Genomic DNA, 10,472 nt, shown 5'->3' on the forward strand with positions numbered 1-10,472 from the left:
TATTTATATTTAATTTCAATAGTGAGTTTCAGTTTGAACTTTAAATTTGAATTCAAATGTTCAGTTTGAATTGTGACTTAAACTCAATTTTTATTTTACATTTAAATGTTAATTTGAATTGTGAATTCATATTTAAATTTAGAATTTAAAATGAAAGAGTAAATTAAATTATAATTCACATTATGAATAAATTTGAATAAATATTCTAATTTTTATGTTGAACTTTTATTTTAGCATTTAATTTTAGTTATGAGTTATAATTTAAATCTTTAATTCAAATTGTAAATTTAATTTATATCTTAAATTTTAACTGTAAGTTCAACCCAGATTTGAGGTTAAATTTAAAATTTAAAATTTAATTTTGAATTCTAAATATAAACGTCAATTTAAATTTAAAATTTAATTCGTGAGTGTAAGTCGTTAGTTTATATTTTTACTTTTTTATATGTAATTAAATAATCAAAATTACAAACTATAATTTTTTATGTTTCACTTTATAGCAAACTAAACAATCAAACTAAACAGTAACTTTTGTAAATGTCCTTTTGTAAAGGTAACTTTTTTTCACTTCAATCATTTTTTGGGCAACCAAATATGCCTTTGTATAAAATTCAAAAAGGTGGAGTATTTTTTTGAAATTGTATAGTTTTTAATGAAACAAAATCGCCACTTTTGAGATGTGACAGTGCAGTAAGTCGTGGGAGGGATCATTCTACGATTTCACATGAAAAAACATGATTTGGAGATAAAAATAACAAAAAGCTAATAGAGATGTTATAGGCTTTTCTGTAAAAAGTACGATATTTTGTGTGCCAAATTGCGAGAAAATTTACTAGGAAGTGCTATTGTACGAAATACACGCACTGACGGATAGGAAATTCAAAATGAGAGGGACTAGAATGCAAAATTTACATATTGTATAAATAGTGCATTTTAGGGTTGTTAAACCTTTTCTCTCTTCTTCTCCCCCCTTACCCCAACCGCCACCTACCCACCCTGTCACTGTCGTGGGTGCCGCTCTTACCTCTAGCGACATTGCTCTGCTCAGCGGAACCCCGGCTATACCACTTTTATATATTTATCTCTCTCTCTCTCTCCCCCTTCTCCCCTTAACTCTCTCTCCCTCTCATGCCTTCCTCTCGGCGTTGCCCTTTCAAACCTTTGCTACTGGTTTCATGACCCTCCAGCGACCTCTTCTGGTCTTGCCCCACCAAGCTTGCAACCTGGCTAGAGCTCGTGTTGAAAGGATCTCAACCAGATCTCTTGATCCGTCGTTGTTGCCACTGCTGTTAGTTATAGGGATCCCGAGGATCGATCTAGATATTATTAAATACCCAGAGGGAGTGAATAGGTATATAGGCCAAAAATACAAAACTTGATAGAATAAAAATAAATGCGGAAAATAAAATAGCACATTGAGATTTGCATGAAAAACTTCACTTTGGAGTAAAAAACTCACAAAACCAACACACAATAACAATTCAATACAAAATAAAAAATTAAAAGGTGATTACCAACTCTACGAACTCAAACATCTTTTTGATCTTCTTTGGATCTCGCATACACCAATGGGTAGTCCACGACCGCCGCTTGAATCCACGAGCACCAACTGTTCGTATCCACGAATCGTCTTTATCACATCGAATCCACGACGCCTACTCGAATCCATGGGTGCACTCCATTTGGAGCAAGATGAACAAGATTGGTGATGATTTATTGTTTATAATATCATTAAAGATCTGTGGGTATAATCACTAAGCAATTTTCAAATTAATTTTAGAAGAACATTATGAATTAGGGCACCAAGAATCAATTTAAGAGAAACTTGTTGTAGAAAATTGTAGTGTCCCGGGGGTTTTGTATCGGATTGGCTACAGTATTAGCGATTGGTCGACACATCTGGAGAGTGTCAGACTGAATCAGAGTTGTTTTTGCACAAAATGGATGCAGAAACAGACTTGGTGTCACGCCCTAATCCTCGCCAATTTGGTCGGGTTCGGGCCACGTCAACAGACGCCGAACGGACAGAGCCTCCCATGTCCGCCCAAAGCTCTAAAACATGTATAATAAAGCAATCAAGCAATGAGATTAGCATTTATACAAGGCTTGCACGAGGGCATGCAACAACGAAAGTGAAAGCTCTAAGCTAATATATTCGACCATACATAATACTTGATTGCATTTGAACCAAATAAAAGTAAACTGAACTATCACATTTCTTTGCTTTCATTCATAATTCTTTACATTTAGCCATTCACCAAATTACATATTGCTTTCAACTATACAACTTTCTAAATCAACAAAAGAAGTTGATACATGTAAACTAAAAGGGAAATGACTACAAAATGTGAAATGGTCCCGGTGGCCGCTATCTATGGTGCTAAACCTTTGCCTCGGTCCTCTACTGCCCCGCTGGTGCTAGGACCTGTAGTGTCACGTCCCGCTATTGCCAATTTGGTCGATCCGGGTCCGTACATAGACGCCGAACGGATATAACCTCCCCTGTCCATCCAAGACTCAACAACAACGAGTACATGTATAAAGAAATAAACAATTCCCAGGATAACATTTCAATATGTATGGCTTGCACGAGGGCAAGCAACAGGAACAAGTGAAACTGAACTTAACTACATATGTATTCACTGTAATTTTAAACTTTAAAACTGAACTATAAAACTGGATAACTAAAGCATTTAGTTATTTACACTTTCATTTACATTTCTATTTACATATCTCTCTGTTCATCATTATGTACAACATGAAACCCAAAATGGTATACCACTAAACTCGGGTGTCTGCTAGCTAAGCTGTTGGGCTCTTGGCGCGATCCTCGGCCACACCGCTCGCGCTGGAACCTGTATGGTTAGTGGTATGAGAACTACTGAAAGTTCCCAATGGGTTCGGCCACCGACCTCGCCGACTCACCCACTAGGTCTATTCAGGCATATGTAGGCAAGAAAAATAAACAGATAGTAATCAACTATAACATGTAATTACTACAATGCCTGTACAAAGCTGAAAGAAGCAATATATGATAACTGATAAATATGCATGCATGCTTTTAACGATTTTACCCAATCAACTGGTTAACCCTTTGGTTAACAATAACTCACCGACGATATCCCAAATATTGGGGAGACGCAAGCTACATCTCGACGGGACTGTCAACTGGGGGAGACGCTAGCTCTTGGTCCAGTTAAGATGACTACTCCGAAGCTCATCGTTCAAGGAGGAGCGACCTTCCTTGAACATAATACTGATGTATGATCTGATCTTCCTTTAGAAGATCCAATAAAAGACAATGCCACACTTTACTCTAACTAACCCTTTATGCTAGTTTCACAATTTCATGCTTAATACTAATCAATGATGTCATTAGATTCACTATTGTCATAGTCCATGCATTTATAGGGTTTACTATATTCACAATGCAGTTTTCACAAGTTTGCTATGCTCTCATATGTTTTACGTCAACATAAGTTTCAACATTCAATTAATGACCATATACTGTCAACTACCCTGTAATGCATGATTATAAGTAATTCATATAGAAATATGCTCAATGAAATATCATAGATATAAAGGGGGATTCAAAGATTTCGGATAGCACCACCCACCTGTAGGGATGCCAACAGCTAGAATTAATGTCTCGAACTGTGTCAATAACGAGCTCTCACGACTTCGTGCAAATAGAGCTTAAACGACTTCTACCGTAATTAGTGCGTCACCGACCTGTCAGAATGTCAATTCGAACTCCTAAGCATGTTTAACCTTCATATATATATATGAATAAGAGAGGTTAAACTAGGGTCACATTCTCTCACTTTACAAGTTTGCATTTCCACTCTAATTTGCTTGTGTGTAAGGGTATATTTATATTTACATATAATATCAGCATACATGTATACATGTAACTGCTAATACCCAGGCCATTCAATAACTCCATTGATCCAACTAATAAAGTAATCATTCTAATCCTTTCAATTTGATGCTCAACTAGCTTCTTCTCAGCTTACTAACAATTAGAACTCAATGCTGAAATCTAATTTATTTAACTTTCCTATGTTATAATTAAACTATTCAATTCAGAATTTTGGAAGCATCATGGTTTAAGTTTTATTGTTAATTATTTAAGCCAGGAATTGAATCCATTTTTATGTCAATTTTTGAGCTCCTCCAGCTCAATTAACTAGCAAGCTATCAACACTTCAATTCCTTCTTAAATCTGAGTGCTCTAAAATTTCTAAAGCCACTATAGCTTCACAAATGGGTTCTTCACTTTGGCAATTTCAACAGCAAGAAAAATTCCTCTAGATCAGCTTCACCGAGTTTCAATCCTGGCAGCCAATACTTAATCACTTAACTCTCTTCCAAACTAATTAACACTCATGAATCAAGAAGTCTCTTTAATTTCACCTGAGTGTAAAGCTTTATCAGCCTCTCTGCAGCTCGGACACCAAGGGAGTTCCACCTAGCTTCCTCCAATCTGGGTGACCAAAGTCACCAAGCAGCAGCCTCACACTGCTCTTCACAGCACACCTTCTTAGCTGAAAATCCCGATCAGCCCCAATTAGATCTTTTCTAATGCAATTAACTTAACACTAATTAATTAGTAACTAGGTTCAACTTAATTAAAAGCTGTATCAAGTTACTCACTGCTTCACATAGCCCAATCCTCCAATTCGGCAGCTCCAACTAGTAGGAAATTCCTTCACAGTAGGAATTTCAGCATTTTACTTTCTTTTTCTTTTATAATTCCTGCAGCAGTGAATAACCAATTACCACTACTAATAATTCTTAGTAGAGTAGTCAATACAACTGTTATTACTCAAATCAGGGGAGAAATATTCACTTACCTAATTCGTAGCTCATTCCAATTCTTCTCAGCTTGGAACAACAAGGACCCTCAATTCCACCAAGCCTTTCTCTCACAGCCACTATTATGCCAACACAACTTAATTCCTTAGACTCCATCCAATGGTAATAACATTTAATTTCAGCTGAGAAGTAAGCTTCTTACCCGAATTTGGTGCTTGTTCAGCTAAGTTCTTCAACTCGACAGCATCAACTACCCAAAACCCAAGTCTGCCAATAGCACTTCACAATTCATCTTCATAGTCTCTAATACTCCTCAACCAGGGATTAAATACTAAGTTTACCTGAACTTGAAGCTTCCCAAAAGTGTTCTTCGGCTTCATCAACCTCCTTTTTAGCTCTACAGGTTTCTTCTTAGCTCCAACAGCAAGAAGAACTCAGCTCCACAAGCTTCTCCTCACTACTCTATTCCTAGGGTTTAGAGATAAAGAGGAGAAAATAAAACAAATAAAAGAGGTGCTGTAAAGGGGTTGGATACGTGGGGATCATCAGGTGACCTGAAGCCTAATTGCAACTTAGCCCCTTAAATCTCAAAAATAGCATTTCAATCAAGCTGCAGAATTCTCTGGCAGCAGCAGCATTATCCACTCAAAATGCTCTTCCACCTTGTTTCGAATACTTCTAATCACTTCCAACTTATACTAATACACCTCTACAAGTTGCCAATTTAATTTGGAAGCGATTAATTCTCATTTTGGCATTATTGTGATCAATTTGGTCACAATTAGCTCATAATCGAAATTCAATATATTACATGTAGGGTTAATGGTGTGAGAACTACAACGAAGTTCCTAGTGGGTTCGACAACCGATTTCGCCGACTTACCCACTAGGTCTATTTCAGGCATAAGTATTTCAACGGAAAGAAAATAGTAGCCAAACTAATACTAATACTACGCCTGCAAGAAAGATGTCAGCGAATATAGATATGAAAGCAATAAATATGCATGCATGCTTGCTCGATACTTTCCTTTGGCTTTTACCCAATCTTACCGGTTAACTTTGTTAACCCCAATGACTCACAACCCAAAATTTCTTTTGATCGAGGAGGCTTCGAGCACTTCCACTCGAGGGACCGTCCTTCGGGGCCACTATCCTCGTGGTGACCTACTCCGGAGCACACCGCTTGAGGGGGGAGCTACCGCCCTCAAGCCAAGACTTATCGTGAGTATTGATCCGATTCCCAACTTGGGAACGTATAGCCACTAGTCACAATGCCACTATCATAATAGGTTTTCTACCTATTTATTCATGCCACTCTTGGTTAAACTATGTTTAACAATCACTATCTCAATGCCAATCTTGTCTCTATAGTCAATGTCACCTTTGTTTACTAAGATTAAGGTCCAAGTCTCCTATTCATACATCTCTAGGGTTTTAGCATACATGTCCACTATGCTTCTATCATTCTTTATATCCAACTACATTATGAGCATATAAATAAAGTTACACCAAAGTTTACATGTAAGCAACCCTAATATGTATGAACGACTATATACAGTATGCTCAAATAGAAGTGACATAGACATAGAAGGAAATCCAACGATTCCGGAATGCACCCCCCACCTCGCGTGGTCGTGTAGGTGTAGAATATGACGACTCCCGAACTTTACGAAAGCCGATTCCGCGTCCTATAACAAAAATAGGGCCATATTAGGCCCTTTGTACATGAACCATACTTAAGCATTTTCGTAACGTCGAACGGAGTTGTCCAACGCGTCGAGGACACCCCCAATTAGGTTTCTACGAGGTCAATTCGCTCTCGAAAAATCCTAGGGCAAAAGCCCCAAATTTGAGCTCTAACAATGCCCTATAGCAATAGCTCCTAGATTGATCTCTTCCCTAAGCAAACGATAGCTTAGAATCATCTAAGCAGCATTCTAATAAAGTTCCCAAGCCTCTTGGACCAACCTTAGGGCATCTACTTGGAGCCCTAGTGATCCACCATGAGAGCTCTACAAGAAAACCATGAATTTCATGATTTCTTAGTTCAACAAGGGTTCTAAAGCTAGAAATAAACTCAAAACCCTACAACTTTGGGTTAAAATCCAAACCCTAGACTCTCACGAACCAAAACCTCACCTTTGCCCAGTTCTACCAAGCTCCTTATTGTAGGTGAGCTTGCTAGATCCTCCAAAGCCTCCAAGATCACCTTCCCCAAGCTTTTTCTTCTTCTTCTTCTCCAAGCTCTAAAGGTGTTTCTAGAGAGAGAAAGGAGAGAAAGTGAGAGAGGGTGAAGTGGCTGTGAAAGGGGAGAAGAGATGGGCCATATAACATGTTGCAACATTTGCAACTAAGCCCCCCAACTCATTTCTCTGTGCACTGCCCAGACTGGGCATTTTTCGCAGTGAGGGACCGGTCTCCCCGACCAGGGACCGGTCCCCGAGAGCTTCTCCCGCGGTCTGTGCAGGCTGCGCGCGATGCAACCGGTCTCCCTCATTGGAACCGGTCTCTGGGGACCGGTCTCTCCTCGCAAGGACCGATTTCTGAGAGCTGGTTTTCCAGGACTTAGCCGATTTTTCGGCCATCTCGCTGCCTACGCGTTCGGGGACCGGTCTCTCCCACCAGGAACCGGTCCCCGAGAGCACAAAACCTACAGTTTTGCAGATTTTGATTCCAGAGCTCTCGAAGATCCCCAGTAATGCATTTTTGCATTATATGACCTTTTCGGCCTTTCCGAAGTGTACCAACCTCGCACTTTGGTCAATTTGACCAAGGTTTGAATTTATTTACCAAAGTTTTGGTATATTACATTCTCCACCCCTTAAATTTAGTTTTGTTCGCGAAACTAACTATCTAGAAATTGAGGTTCATACCTCAATCTAGTTCCTCGAAGAGATGGGGATAGCGCTCCTTCATCGCGTCCTCAAGCTCCCACGTTTCTTCCCAATCACCGTGTTCACTCTAATGAATCTTAACATACGGAATTTCACAATTCCGTAGTTTTCGCACCTTTCGATCAACGATGTACGCCAGGAACTCCTCGTAAGTCATATCCTCTTGAAGCTCTATTGGTATATACGAGAGAATATGCTCCTGATCATGAACATACTTGCGGAGATTGGATACATGAAACACGTCGTGCACCCCCGCAAGCATCCCCCGCAAGCCTCGGTGGTAATGCTAGCTTGTATGCCATCGCGCCAACTCGTTCCAAAATCTCGAAGGATCCGATATAGCGGGGACTTAGCTTCCCGCGGACACCGAACCGCTTAACTCCTCGCACCGGTGATACTTTCAAGAATACACGGTAGCCAACTGCAAACTCAATATCCTTGCGCCACTTGTCGGCATAACTCTTGTGCCGCGATTGCGCCGTCGCTAATTTTTGTCGGGCAAGGCGAACTTTCTCCTCTGCCTCCCGCACAACATCCGGGCCAAGAACAACTTTCTCGCCCACATCGCTCCAATGAATTGGCGAGCGGCACTTCCTTCCATACAGGGCCTCGAATGGCGCCATCGCAATACTTTCCTGATAGCTATTGTTGTATGCGAATTCCGCCATCGGCAAATGATCGTGCCATCCGCCCTTATAATCGAGTACACACGCTCGAAGCATGTCCTCAAGTATTTGAATTGTTCTCTCCGATTGACCGTCACTTTGAGGATGGAATGCCGTGCTAAAGTCGAGCCGTGTGCCCAATGCATCTTGTAAGCTCTTCCAAAAATGAGATGTGAACCTAGGGTCTCGATCCGATACAATAGATGCCGGAACCTCATGAAGTCTCTGTTAGAAAATTGCGTACGGTAAAAACGCAGCGAAAAAAAAAATCAAACAAATTTGATTTTTGAAAACTCTCGAGATCCAATCTCAAAAACCACGCAATTGAGATCCCTTATGTTTTTTAAGATTAAAGAAGAAAAGTAAGATCGAATCTTTACCTTTTTCGCGGATAGATCTTCACCTCAATTTGATGATCGTGAAATCGGGTTCTCTTGAAGTCGCACACGTGTCCGGCCTCTATAGGTATCCACACGAGGTTCTTGATTTGATCGAAGTCCTCACCGGGGTGCTAGCTCCCTTACAAAAGGACGTCTTTTTGCTAGAATATGGAGGAGAGAGGAGAAGATAGATGACGGCTAGGGTTTTCTAAAAACTCCCGTATGTTATATATAGGAATATAATCCTATTCCTAATAATATAATGACAATTAAGGATAAGTATAAATCTAGATTTAAATTTATCCTTTCCTTAATTGGTTAGATTGATCAAGTCCTAATTTTATTCGACTTGAATTTTATATTAATTTGACCTTATCAAATTAATAATGCAACATTTGCACATAAGTCCTCTTATAATTTACTAACTATTAGTAAGTCCTCTCTTGTAACATTTACACTTTAATAACACTAATTTGTAATAATTACAAATTAGTCCAATTATCAACATATTGACAATTAGGTCCTCTGGCAATTCAATAATCGCGATCTAGCTATCCGATCAATCACAACCTCTTATGTGTGTGACCCCATAGGTTCTATTCTATCTGGTTGTGAGATATATTTTGATCACTATCAACAATATCACAGAAACTTCTTTCAATAGATCAGAACAATTCCAACTCAACCCAATGAGAATTATTGATCATCTAGATAATTCTCATGAGTCTCACAATCCACCAGTGACGCCTAGCAGCATGTAGTGACATTCCAGTAGAATGGAATACTGAATCTCTTGGTGCAGTTACCGTGTGATACAATCCTTCTATCGTGAGTCCCAACTAGACGGAGGTTATGGAATAACTTGTCAAACCCCATCGTCTGTCATATGTTAAATTTATTCGACTCGAGTTTCTAATATCGGAAACCCTTTTCCGCTATTTATTCTGCCCTGGCCAAGGTCTTCTAAACTCGGTATCATAAATCACATAGGACTAACACCCCTATCTACCAAGGGAGATAGATTTCATCTGAGTGCGCACCCTATTCCTACAATGAACCTACTGCAGCCAACATGCACCGCAAGGACCCGAATGGCTAGGGACTAAGTGTATGTACAGTCAAACTACAGTAACCTCATTGTGAATAGCCGAGGCACCGCAGGTCAAAGGACCAGTCACACTACTGCAACATTGAGTAAGTCACTGACGAGTGAGTAGACATCCAAGTGACTTCTCGTGTTGGTCACGCTCGGTACCCTTGTTCTCCAACAACTACCTGCATATTAGCTTCAGTGTCTGTCACGCCCCGGGACCTAGCGGAAGCCCGCCCGGCACGTGCCCAGACCCGCCATACGTCTAAAACGTATAAGGCGTCTAGAAACAACAATAATAAAAGCAATAATAAAAGACATCTAGGAGTATCAGAGCATAATAAATGTCTAAATGCTACAACAAAGGATAAGGTAAAACTGTAAATCCACTAAATAAGACATAAAGTAAATACAATAGGAAATCCCAAATACAAGTGCTATAGGTAGGTACATAGGTGGTCTCTATACATGGATACAAAACCTCTCACTCTCTCAACTACAAAAGAAAGAGTAAACCATCTAGGCAAGTACCGCTCCTCGCTAGTTAGCTAAGCGATTTCCTTGCCGCGATCCCGTGCCTCCGCCGGTGCCGAAGGCTCTGAAAAGGAAACCATAAAACAGGGGCG

At 39.8% G+C, this 10,472-nt stretch overlaps 1 long non-coding RNA gene across 4 annotated transcripts; it reads right to left on the bottom strand.

The window, feature by feature from the left end:
- LOC109708634 lies at positions 2,657-5,317 on the bottom strand. Of its 4 annotated transcripts, none has more exons than XR_002215799.1 (6): positions 5,021-5,317; positions 4,857-4,937; positions 4,657-4,758; positions 4,417-4,547; positions 3,618-3,732; positions 2,657-2,855 (listed from the first exon to the last, which is right to left on the bottom strand). It is a non-coding gene; the product is annotated as an uncharacterized LOC109708634 (long non-coding RNA). The 4 variants fall into 4 exon arrangements; XR_002215801.1 differs by lacking the exon at positions 2,657-2,855 and adding an exon at positions 3,061-3,239; XR_002215800.1 differs by lacking the exon at positions 2,657-2,855 and adding an exon at positions 3,061-3,243.

Source organism: Ananas comosus, linkage group 4 (assembly GCF_001540865.1).
Source record: "Ananas comosus cultivar F153 linkage group 4, ASM154086v1, whole genome shotgun sequence".
Lineage (NCBI taxonomy): Eukaryota > Viridiplantae > Streptophyta > Magnoliopsida > Poales > Bromeliaceae > Ananas > Ananas comosus.